This window comes from Rutilus rutilus (assembly GCF_951802725.1).
Source record: "Rutilus rutilus genome assembly, chromosome: 25".
Lineage (NCBI taxonomy): Eukaryota > Metazoa > Chordata > Actinopteri > Cypriniformes > Leuciscidae > Rutilus > Rutilus rutilus.
This window is the reverse complement of record NC_140229.1, coordinates 2,356,345-2,370,344: the sequence shown is the minus strand read 5'-3', so window position 1 is coordinate 2,370,344 and position 14,000 is coordinate 2,356,345.

Genomic DNA, 14,000 nt, shown 5'->3' with positions numbered 1-14,000 from the left:
GAGCCCAGATGACCAATAATAGCCTTGCTAATGAGCTCGCGATTCACAACTTCACCTTTGAGCTTGTGGGCCGATCTCAATCACGCTACACGCTTATTACACAGCACTGGGAGATCAAGTGAGAAAGTGTTTAAATTCACCACAGTATTATTAATAACATTGCTTTAAATTCAGCGCCGAATTCTCTGTTATAAACCACAGATATCAGATCAAACATCGCTGGAAACCAGAGAGAAACATTGTGCCATGAACGAACATGTTACAGAAGGCTTTTCAGTCCACAAATCACCAACGTTCACTATGGATTTCATGTAGAAACGCTGACTGTAACCATGGTATTGTGGCAGAAATAGTTCAATGTTTCCATATTATTCATTTCAAGGTTCGTACAAACTTTTGAGAGTGAAATTCAAGCACTTTTCAAGGGTTTTCAAGTGCGTCACACTTTGTTAAGCACTTCCTGCTTATAATATAATATAATGTAATATAATATAATATGCATCTCTAATTTGCCCAGACCAAGACTAAAAAGTTAAAATTGCAAAATAATAACCATTATTATTTTCAATACAGTATATGAATTATTTCATTTCAATATAGCTGCATACTGGATACAAGGGCTGCAACAACTAATTGATCAAACTGATTATTATGGATGAAAATAATCGACAACGAACTCGCTTATTGATTAGTCGCGTCTGCACGCTATGCTCGGAAAGCATCAGCCAGTCCCATGATCTTCATAACCCATTTTGCATATGGAAACGCATATGGAAAATAGTGGAAGATGCACAGAGTTGAGCTGCTGCGGGACAACATGATCCGAAATGTGCTAAACATGAGAATGCTTCATATTATAAGAGCTTCATACAAAAGCATATCACCTGTCGTGATTTGACAGGCATGTGTTCTGACATGTGTTTTCCTTACATTTCATGGTTATATCCTTATCTGAATATTAGAAAGTCCCACAAGTATTTCCATTTAACATATCCTGACAACAAGCAAGTCTTGTTAAACTTCACAGGCTGATTTTAGGCTCAACTTCAATGATTTTAGGTTTAAAATGTAATGTTTATATTTTAACTTTTTTATAACTCCGATAACTTTATTTATAATCCGACTAATTTCACCAGACTTAATGCCAAATCAGACCATGATCAGAATGTTGTAATATAACTTCTATACTGATTAATTGAGGTCACAAATGTCTTTGTAGCTCCTGATGGATGATGGGTAAATCTGAAAGAAAACAGCAGCCGGCAAAACCTTCAAAAAAAAGGGACTTTTTCAGCACAAAGACTGATCGCAGTGCTGTGAATCTGTGATGTGCTTCAAAGCCCAGCAAACTGATCAGAGACAAACGTGGAAAGCTCTGATCAGACATTTGACCTCACAATCCCACGACTTCTCCAACAGCTGTCTAATGGACTACACTTTGTTCAGCCTCCAGAAAACATCTCTGAATTCCTCAATGGAGCTTGACTGTCAAAACCAGACGCATTATTTTGGAAAAAACGGACACTGGAAAAACTGATGCAGGCTTTTCCATTCCACGCAAAAATGCGACTCCCTCTCGCAGATGCAACCGGCTAATGATAGCTTTTGTGTGACTATCTCCTCTGGATTGTAATCATCAACGCATCACGTTTCGTGTTTGAGATGCAGAATAAACAACGTGAAATCACAGACACTAACAGCGTTTGAAGAAGGTTTTACACTGATAATTACTCCTGAAACATGAAATGTCTGGGACATTAATCCGGCTCATTTACATATGTGACATGCATGTGCATGCACTGTAATTAGGCCGCTTGCAGAAGCTGCATGCAGTGAAGTTATCATCATTATATACAAAACATACTATTTAGCCTTCAGCCAATGAACGAGCTCCATTGCTTTCCAATAACTGCTATGTTGTGTAAGCAATGCTCTTAAACTGCATGGTCATTCATGCATTCTTGATTACACAGGTACGTCAAAGCGATGCCAGCGCCTTTTCCAAGCAATGCAACAGGGTGTGTGAATCATGTATTAAATAATTTACTATTTCAAACCTTTAGCCAAGAGAGACATTCCAGGGAGACGGTAGTTACAGTGTGTGCATGTGAACAGATCGTGATTAAACGGTTTTAGAGACGTCATTGTGTCGATCTGAAGAAAGAAAAAAAAGAAGCAGTGTTGCAATGGATCAAACAGGTATTTCAAGAAGGTTTTTACATATTTACGTCACACAGATGCAGAAGGCATGACACTAATGAGGATAACTGCTGCAATTGGTCAGTCTTGCAATCAGAGACTAGCCTAATTGTTGCCATTTTTGCAATTTTCATGCTGATCTAAAAGATCAGGAGATTGGATAAGCTGTACGACTTCCCAACAAACGTATGCAGACCAAAATTATAACACACCTCTCCTCAACAAGCCACATGATTTAAAAATCATTCATGTGTCTAACACAAATGATACAGGATATTTGTCTATGTTTATTGCTTAGGGTTATGGGTTTGTTCCAATCATTAACTTTGAGCAATATGAGCAATAGTACATGATGCCGCCTTAGCAAATGCCACTAATCAGGCTTACAAGAGGCGGGTCCAATTAAAAGGGACCTATTATGCCCTTTTTCGAAGTCTTGATTTTGTTTTCGGGCTCTACTAGAATAGGTTTACATGCTTGAATGTTCAAAAACACCTTATTTTTCCTCATAATTCACATTGTTGCAGCTCCTCTCTTCCCAGTGCTCTATTGTCGAAAATTTGTCGTTCAACCACATTGGTTAATGATGTCAGTCGGGTGGTGGAGTAATAACTTCTTTTAATGAATATTTTGAGATCGAATTAATGCTATAAATTATGAACATGTCTTCTGAGGATTCATTCCCATTTTTCTCAGTTATTTTGCTTTATTTCCAGATTCAATCATTGGCTCGTTCTTGCATAGTAGGGCACGTTCGCACATGCGCACTCTTCAAAGACGCCGCTTTAAATCTCTATAGATTGCACTGAATGTCAGCTTTGCTTATTTTGCTCAAGATAAGGATTTATTGAGTCCACATGTCATGCAAACAAGAAACTCTGCTTCTAACCACAGGAGAGCTGTCGTTCCAACCACACTACTTTGCGATGCTGTTTGCAAATGTTTGTTAGAACTATGTTTTCAGGAAACACGACTCGTTGAACTATGTGGATAACGACAGAAACATAAAAACGCACCCGTTTAGTACCTGTCTCTACGAAGCCCCTCCTTCTGAAAAGCACACTGTGCTCTGATTGGTCAGCTGGATCAGTGTGTTGTGATTGGTCGAGCGCTTCGAGTGTGTTTGGGAAATGTCCCGCCCCTTACCATAACCACCATTTTCAACACACTACTAACTAACTCAACCAGGCCCCGCCCCTTTATTCTGCGCATTAATTATCTAAATGAGGAATATTGTGACGTGTTCGTTCCCGGAAGAAACTCAAGACTACAATGGAGGCGTTTCAGGGAGTTCAGAAACACTGACACTGATATAGAGAAGAACTCAGAGCTTTTTCATGTTAAAACAGCAACACTACACACTAAAGAAAGTAGGCCTAACTATTGTTTTGCACTTGAACTTGCAGTGGCCCCATAGAGTATTTGTTTACATAAATCACACTTAAAAGTGTCAGAATGTTTACATTAGATAAAATATCAAACAATTTGGCATTTATGTTAAAGAAAGGAGCATGAACATTTCACAAAAGAGGTTTCTTAGGTTTTGAATTATAAAACAATGTCCAAAGTAAAGACGGTATTGTGTGGCTTCGGGTATGTTTGTGGTTAGCAGATCTTGTTCATATTTAATGTGATTCTCCACATGTGGTTCCTCTGCTAAACGCCAGTGTGAACTTAAGGAGAATTGACTTCATACATTCACTAAAAACGCCAGTTGATTCAAAGACATTGAGACAACATATAATTAATTTCAGACTTTATAACTGAGACTCAAGTGTCCAAATACCTTTTGTGGTCACTGTGTGTACAAACGTCTTTACGTCAAAGACTTCAGGTGACATACTTAGCATTCTGAAGATTACATTACTATGTATTACTATGTGCCCTGAAGACAAATATGCAAATTTTGGGTGAATGTAAAATAAAAGGTCCAGTTTTAAGATACACACACACACAAATTTGCATTCTATAATATTATAGAAAACCATCAATGTTCTCATGTTTTTAATGAACTTATAAACCAAAAAGGATCTGAAATGACACTTCTTCATCTCCAAAGAACGAACCTAAGATCCCAATGGTTCTTCCAACAGAATTAACAACCACTGCAAGATCTTCACATTTTCAAGTTCAGTGCAAAATAAAGCTCATGTTTGATGTTTCACCAAAATAAAAACATTTTATTCAGTAGTTCTTTAGGAAACCATCAATGTAATGTAATAAACTCATTGAAAGAACCTATAAATGTAACATCAAGACTCACAGACTCTTAAAAATAAAGTTTTCACAGCAATGCAACTGAAGAACTGTTGCGTGTTCCCCAAAGTCAATATCTTAAAAGAACCATTTTTGTCCCAGTGTGAAGAACATTTTATAATAAATCTAACAAAATAAACTTTTTCCATTACAAAGATCCCTTCAGTGCAATGGAAAGACTCCACGGATGTTTCGTGAAACCATAGATCCCAATAAAGAAAATGTATTTTTAACTCAATCCCTTTATAAAAGCAGGGGTTTATTTGCTAAAACTAACAATCTTTGACTAACGATCACATCATGATACGTCGAGGCGTCTTTAAAAAGACAGGTCCATCAATTTTTAAGTGATGTTACGTTTCAAGACAACCAAGCCAACACAATTCGACCGTTACCACAACAAGGAAACAAGATTCCTCAACGGTGACAATATCAACTTACCTGTTGGAAGCGATACAGATATCAATGTGCCTGAGACTAGATAAAGACTGACAATGAATAAACTCACCTGTGTGCTTTCACTGATGCCCAATGAGCCAGAAGAAACGCTTGCTTTCGTCTACGGAAGACTGTCGGACATCTACACGCATTGGCTTGTAACTCCAAGGAAGAGAATGTGAATGAATTCTTGGTGTCTTGCATGCGAAGTTCGCAGCCCAATGTGTGGTTACATGTTGGTTTACACTGATGAGACTGATTGTATGTGCAGCCCAAGCCAATGATGTGTCACATACACACCCACCACCCCCTTCCAAACCAGCAGATCTGGCTCCAACTCGCCGGAGGAGAAGACGAGGCTGCGTGTGCAGCTCAGCTCAGGAACAACCTACTAAACCGCTGACAATGAGCTCTAATTCCACACAGCGCTCATTCACTCCATTGTTTGTGCAACCGAAAGCAGCACCACACCTCTCTGAGGTTTAACCGGCCTGCAACGCTTTTCAAATGCCATTTGGATCACATACCTCGTCGATGAGGATCCAGGAGCCAGTTCGGACAGTGATGTTATTGAGCTTGTTTTTGTGGTCAGTGTAGTTTGAATGGCCGCTTCCACATTCAAAGTTAGGAAAATCTCAAAGACCAAGGGGCAGAGTTCACCTGAGCCGTCAATCACACCAACGCTGATGTCCGTCTTCACTGGATACAAGACTTTCACCTGCCGAGAACAGAGGAATTTCATCACATATGAGGAATAGAAGAGCAGAAAACCCTGACAAATCCAAATGCTTATGAAATAGCCTAATAAACTGGCTTACTGAAGCATCTAAACCAACCGAGGAAGAGTTGATTCAGAATTCCGTGAGTGTGAATCTGAATTGAACTGGACAAATATATGGAGTAAAACTGGAATTTGGACTGAAATATCCATGAATAGCTCAGTTTATTCTGCCAATTTCTCCTGATTATTATTTGTTTTCTAATTAATATTTCTTCTGTTTACAGACAACCCAAAAAAAACAATGAATCAAAATATGAATCTATTCGATTGTACACTGTAAAAAGTGATCAGTTGGTTTAACTTTAAAAAAAATATTAATTTCCAAGAATGCTGAAATTTACTTTATATATAATTTACTTTACTTTATATATAAAGTACATTTCAGCATTTTGGGAAATTAATCTTCCCTTGTAGTCTATAAAAATGAAAGTTCTATAATAAAAATCATTAATAAACTCAGTTTAAATTTCTATGCATGATTTCAAACACTGATTATTAAAGTCACGATGAAACAGAAGCAGAGACAAATCTTTTTTTTCCATCATTTTTACCGAAAAATGAAATGCATTACTAAAAACTACAGCAGTATGTCTTTGAATTTCATTCCATTTTGTCCAATTACAATTACAATTCTACATCCTTCCTGTTTGCTACCTCAACTTCAGTTCATTTTTCATCTCAATTCTGAAATGGCACACACTAATTTGCCAGTGACCTTTGTGCATGAACCCTGGAGTCATAAACCATAGACAAAACAACAGAAAACAACCTCCACGCCACGATGGGGGCTGTTTTCTAGATTCCCAAAATTATCCAAATATAATGTGTTGTGTGTTTCACACCTCAATGCATTTGCACATTTCCACTGAATCGCATGTAATGGGGCCACAAACAGCACAAAACAACATTGTGATACGCTATTTGCCTTGTCACAAAACCCATTATATTGATGCAGATCGGCCTAATTTAGTAACAAACATGAGTGTGGCCTGTCAGACGATATCAGCATCTTGTCTTAGCTCAGAGGAATTGCGGTATTCAAGTGTATAATCTGCCCAAATAAGGTTTTTGCAAACAAATAAAGGGATGCAGCAGCAAAGGAACGGATCCGTAATGAAATATTCAGCACGCTATGATTGTGATCAATGCAAACCATGATGCAAAACAGGCTGGATGTCAGTGTTTAAGCAACCCAGCTGGGGTGAACTGTGCAATGTGCATCCCATATGTAAATGTTGTATACACAGAGAGGGAAAGCTGCAATGAATTAAGAAAATAAAACACAGTGCTATTGCTTTTATCTACTCCCGAAGGACGAGCTACTGTAACCCCGTGCGTTTCATGAAACGAGCAAGATTGTGTGACAGTTTGCAACAAGGAAATGGGATAAAAACAGCTGGTCGGAAAAGAAAAAAAAAAACCTTTGAGAGTCGACGACATGAACTTGTGCTGACGCGTTCCTGCTTATCCCAAAGAAAACACAGTGACGGGGGTGTTGTTTTTACGTGTCTGTAGCTCACAAAGGGTTGGGAAAGGCGTGAGAAAATGTGGTATGTGCCATGTACCATCAACAGAGTTACTTCCACTCTAACTCAAGTCAAATCTCAATACAAACTCAATATAACCCTGTAAATTATGGGTAGAGATCTGTTTTCTAAGAGCCAAATGGTTCAAAGATATTTGGAAGTACAGTATAATGACAAAAGCTAATATTCTTGACACAGTTCTCGGTCACACTAAAATGCCTTTGGAGGGGATTTCTACCATGCAAAACCAATTTAATAGTTTAAGAATCAAACCAAAAATTATTCAGACACCAGATATAACTTTTTTTTTTTTTTTACTAGTGTGTGCAGGACACTAGTTCATTTATGTAAGTGAGGAGTAGTGTTGCACGGTGCACCGATACTTAAAAAGTATCGCGATTCTCGGAAATTAAAAACGTTACGATTCCTAAATTTATTAGTATCGATACTTCTAAGAATGACCGCGTTCCAGATTTGTAAGGCCGGCGACACACTGGATGCGTGGCGTGAGCGTCTCAGCTGCGTGGCGTGTCCGTTTTTATTTCGGCTCCCTTGTTAACAGGTTAGAGCTAGCACACTGCCTATGTGACACGCGCGCCCGAGCTATCGCGTGCATGCTAGAACCGACGCCTATTTTTCACGCGACACGCAAGCGTGTTGTAAGCGTTTCCAGGCAAAATAGAATAGGAAAAGATGTTTCTATGTCATTTTGACATGAATACATATTAACAAATGACATTTTGATGTTTGAAAGTCGATTTTCAAATACTGCACCTCTCAATACGGAACGAAATATTCTGTAGCCTATTTTGCCGTCAAAACTGCCGACGTTGTCTTTGCTGCTATATATTTATGTTTAACATGAAGTATAGGCCTTCCACAACTCTCTCCCCACATGTCAAATATATCACCAATGAGGCTTATCATATTACCAATATTCAACGTTGTTTAATATAATCGCTGTTCATATTTTTATTCAAAGTTCAGAATCAAGATAAAGTTATTACCGGTAACTCTTATGTTTCTTATGATAACTGAGATAATGCTGCTAAATTTTTTTTTTTTTTTTACCTTGAATGTCACTGCTCTAATTTATTTTTGATATTTCATATTTTGTTCAAATGTTTAATATATTTGCTGTTCATATGTTCATTTATTAGTGTGTATTATGATTAGAATGTTGTCCCGGTTTTAAAATAAAGCACAGCAATGATATTTGAGAGTGTTTCTCCCTTTTCAGGAAAAGTATCGAAAAAGTATCGAAATCGCAATACTTGACTTGGTATCGGTATCGAAACAATAATTTTGGTATCGTGACAACACTAGTGAGGAGAGCAAAATAAAGTAAACTGTGACATATTATACACTAATATTCTTCATACAGTGACTAACATTTATAAACATTTGGGACCAAAAATGATTCGGACACTTTGACCTGATCATGTTTTGCTGAAGTGTTTTTTCTTTAATTGCTAATGCTCTTTTTACACACAGACTGAACAAAATGAAGCATTGCTTGGTGATTGGTTGAGCTAAACTGGTATTATCTAATTGTGTAGTTAAATTTAACAGCTGACAGATATTCAACATAATTCATGTGTGAGACAGTCTAACAGAAGGACGGACAAAACCAGTCAAATATCAACTGAGTTCTGCTCATATTTTATTACCATTTTCTAAACTATAGCGAATAAACTGTGATAATGTGAGAAATGTTGAAGGCGTCTGAATACATTTTGGTTTGACTGTATTTTGGTTTGCAAAATTCAAGAGTCTCTGCTAAAGCATTGCAGGTCAGGTTTGTTTTGAATGGATGGCGTGATCAAAGAACTATTTCCTGCGTCCCACCCAAACAATCTCAATCATCATGGCTGCCGTCCACGGAAAAGTTCACCAGGATCATAATGAAAGGGGTCGTAATAATTTTGCATCATTTAATTTTCTTTCATTAAGTCCAATTACAATGTTAGTCAAGGTTTCTTACATCAAAAACGGTCATAATTAGGTTTTTCATCGCAATTTTCCACCCTATGGAAACACAGACGTCATGAAATGGATTGACACGCATCGATTCTTGTTCAAGAAATTAAACCAGCATTTTAATATGCTGACTCAGTCAACTAAGTCATTGTCGGCTGACAACTGCAGTGTCTCATTTCATTCCCTAGTTCCCTAGTCGTGATCTATTAAACATCAGGGACCTCATCCCCAGCTGTAAAAGTACAGTGCAACAATAAGGATTTTTTTCTGAAGGCCCAGATTGGATGCATCTTCAACAAAACCACATCTGCAGTGTTTCCCCTACTATTGTCCCCTTACCAATGACACACACACACTGACGCTCGCGCTGTTTTTTGCCTATATGAGGACACGAGTGCATGAACTTCATCTCCAGACTCTAGATCCGCTCTGAAAGTCACTTCGGGGGCATTTAACCGCTTCATTTAAGAAAAACTATCATCATGTCATAAACACAAACTCTCACGGCAACCCGTTAAAATAAAAGTTCGGTTTAACTTGACAGAAATATAGCTAGCGGCGGATATATACAGCTAGCGGATCGTTAGGAAAGATTAGATGAATGTGATCTTTTTTTTTTGGGCCTGAAATCACTGATACAACCTTTAAATAGACATGCTTTTTGATTACTAAAATTTTTAGATCGCCTGCTCCACGACACTAGTAGTTTTGGGGGGTCTACTACCACCCACCCCCCCTGAAAAAAATCCTAAGGGAAACACTGCATCTGTGTAAGTCAGCTAGCAGAAAAGCAAACATGCAATGTATACACAATGGCATAATGAATGTACATGGTCAATCAATGCATGACATTTTTTTACTGCATCCGAAATCGCATAGGCTACTTCCCTACTAAATAGGCTAGTAGGCGAAAAACAGTAGGCTATGTGACAAAAGAAGTAGGCCTATGTCCAAATTCACAGTACTCATAAAAGAGTTTGTATTTGGCTGCGTCCCAATTCAGAGGCTACATCCTCCCGTGGTGCGACGAAGTCTGTCCCAATTCGAAGGCTCCTTCAAATGTGTCCTTTGTTTCCCGTGCAATGAAGGATACAACGGATGGACCCTTCATGACCTTGCCTAGCCCAGAATTCATTGCACGACAGGATTTTTTTTTGAGAAATTGCTGAATTATAAATTCAGGAAATGTGTTACAGCTTACTCAAATATCTAAAGATACAGATGTAAAAATAAAAACTGGTGTTTTAAAAAAAAAAGTGGTTCAAATGTTGACTTAGGATGCAATCTTACTAGGATGCAATTATAGCTAGTTTATACTCAGAAATGGACCATGAACATATTTAGACAGTTTGTGAACCTTGTTTTGTTTTCAGACAGTTTAATATAACTTTTTTTTTTTAAAGTTTGGTACAAACATTACAGTCACTCATTAACGGTAGGATGCACCCTCTGAATTGAATTTGGACAAAGCTACTTTACTATCCCATGAGGCCTCAGCAGAGGACTTGTGAATGGCGGTGAAGCAAGCAACTGACACTGGTAGGTCACGTGACAAGGGCAACACGGCAAATGTAGTTACCATAGATATAAATACATATCTATGGTAGTTACAATCATACTACACACATTCATAGTATATATAGAACGTACTTTTTATCAGTCCTGAAGTCATTTCTTATTCAAAATAAGTACTAACTCTAGAGAGTATGTGATTTCAGACAGCCATAGTCACACACAGCTTAACGGCTGTTTTGCCGATGTTCCTTTAAGATTTCTACGCATACACGACATCTGCAATGATTGACCAACCGCTTCGCATATGAATTGATTAACATCGCTTACTCACGAACTTGCTGTGGGGTCCAATATAGTTTTTAATATCCCATCTTTCAAAATCAGCCTCTTATAGCGTCATTATATTGGAGCAGTTAAACCATCCGCGCTAAAACATGCCGCGCAAACTGAAAATGGGCGGTACTTACATGGCCGGAAGTTGTCTGCAATTGGTCAGGCACGATGGATATAAATAATAATTTTATTTTAACTCTTCGCTGTCAATTTTCAAGTTAAATGTACATTAAAAATCTCTCGGTATCAATATTTAGGTGTAAATTATTTTTCATAATGTAGACCCGTGGTCACGTGGTACATCATTACTTTTCTCTGAGCTAGTCAGGATCGGATCGATCCGGATCGATCAGATGTTTATGATCAGAAATCAGAACGTTCACTTAAAATCCACAATATTACGGATTTAACTGCACTGACACTATCGGATGAGAACAAAACTTGAACTGAATTGATCTAAATCTGGTTTCATAATGAATGACAACTTCACAGAATTGAACTGAACTGAGCGGAATAATTTGAACTTGTCTCATATTTCATCATATTTCATCATTATTATGTTTACTAAAGCGAAGCTGCTTTTAAACCATACTATTGTAATTCGGTTTCCAATCCTTCAAATTAATAGATGTTAAATATGGTACAAATGGGTCAAATTAGAGAATGTTTGGCTTTCTGAACCGCCGAGCGCCACCTTGAGGAAAACTTTTTACTAGGAAACAGTTATTATAACGTTCTGATATCGCAGCTCAGTTTTTATATAAAAAATAATTAAAAAAAATCCTGCTGAAAACCATCAGCTCTCAAATCTCACTACACTTTATGGCGCCTACGTCATGTTGACGTCAATGACATCAAACGTCGCTGGCGCAGGAATGAAGTTTTCAAAACACAGCATTCAAGACTGTTCCACCTCAGTGTTTCCTTATCCTCATGCAGTGAAAAAAAGGCAGAACGTTTTATTATGTATTTGTACAACCTAATCTTCTGATTTATGCCAGCTAACGGGTGTTGTTAAGCATATTCACAATCACAGCCATAGCTAGCATGCATTCATCCAGTGAGTCTGATGTCTTTGTACATCTCTTTCATCAGCACTAATCTAATGGTAAATTAGCTGAATGAGAAGTAGCACTATGAAATCCTCTCTACAATAGCTCGTTGCATAACTGCGGCTGCTTTTTCATGCTAAATTTGTATATATGTGGACCATTTAATCACAGAAAATGTCAATTATATTTATTAAAAGAGAACTAGTGCTCATTTCGCCTGTAGACAGCATTGATTATTGTACAGCACAGAAAATCTTTTGTTTGTCAGACAGAATCATTGGACTTGGAGTGAAGACTGGCTGGCAAAACTCCAGTTTATTGATCAATACGCTCACTAATAATATTACTGAACATGTAGTCTGATACTGTACATGCAGTGTTGTTGTGCAGGTCACGCAACAAGTTCAGTGCGAGTTCATAGATACATCATTTGAAATCATTTGTGCTTTTCAGGATGTGTGCATGATATCATAACAAACTAGCTGGCAGCAAAAGTATTTATACTGCATTTGAACAAAGGATTTTAATATCACTTTCATTTGCAGACTCATTCATATATTGAGTAAATTGACAATCCTGTGAAAATGTAGAATTCGAGCATTTAGAATTTCCTGCATGAATAAATCAGGCATAATACACATATTTTTTGTTAATGGGATTCATTAGGGTTCTATTATAGAAACCAATTATCTATATTCATCTCCTAAAAACTATTTATTCTGTAACGATCTGTATAAAAAATAAATGAATGCACATTGATTCGGTAACACTTTATTTTAGGGTCCAGTTCTCACTATTAATTAGTTGCTTATTATGATGCATGTTACTAGGATATTGTCTGTTTATTAATACTTATAAAGCACATATTAATGCCTTATTCTGCATGATCATATTCTACATCCCTTAATCCACCCAATGCATAAACTTAACTACCTTACTACCTATTAATAAGCAGTAATTAGGCATTTATTGAGGCAAAAATCATAGGTAATAGTGAATAAGTGCTCCTTATACTAAAGTGTTACCATTTATTCTATATTCAGTGAAGGTGATTTTGATCAATGTGTAACTTTTGCACTTATATTGTGAACTCATACTTCTGTCTGTTGCGTTATATATTGATGTGTTTGCATATTATATCACTATATATTGCATCACTAATAAAATATAGCCTATATACTTTTCATGGTAATGCTTATTTCAATGTCATCTGGTGAGAAGCCATTTATTTGAACCTATATGAAAATATTGATGATATTTACTCACTGTTAAAGCAAAACTAGTCTTGGAATCCTTTTAAGTTTCCATATAAAACCTTTCGACCTTTAGACGAACCTAAATGGCTCTAAATGGAACTTTTTGTGTGTTTCAGAGATAGCGAACTGTTTCTTCTCAGCTTCTGCGCTGTATTCTCATGCTATGCTATATTTAAACTCTTTCAGAAGCCAACATCTCTCTCTTGTCTCCGGCTGAGCTGAATCTGGATGGAGCCCAGAGGCTTCAGATATCGATCACCAGCTAAAAAAGCAAGTGACCTTCAAAAACTCTCTCTTCAACTTGCCGGATGATTCACTGCCTTTGAACAGGCCGCTTAAAGAGATGTAATTAATGCGGAAACCTGCATGCCGGCAGCATTTGATTACCTGGAATAAACCAGGGGAGCCCAAGGCCAGCTGGGACATTTCTGCAGGATCAAGAGCTGTTTCAACTCTGACACATCCAATTCACAGCATGCATGCATGTTTCTGTCAGGCGACAGGCTTGTGAAAGAAAAAAAATATATTGTTGTGAAATTGCACGTGTAATTACGTTCATATGTGAGTATAATTACCACCGGTTTCATTCGATTTATTTGTAGCTAAATTGCATCTCCTGTTAGACATAATTAGAACCATGTGGATTTATTAGGCATTATGTTTC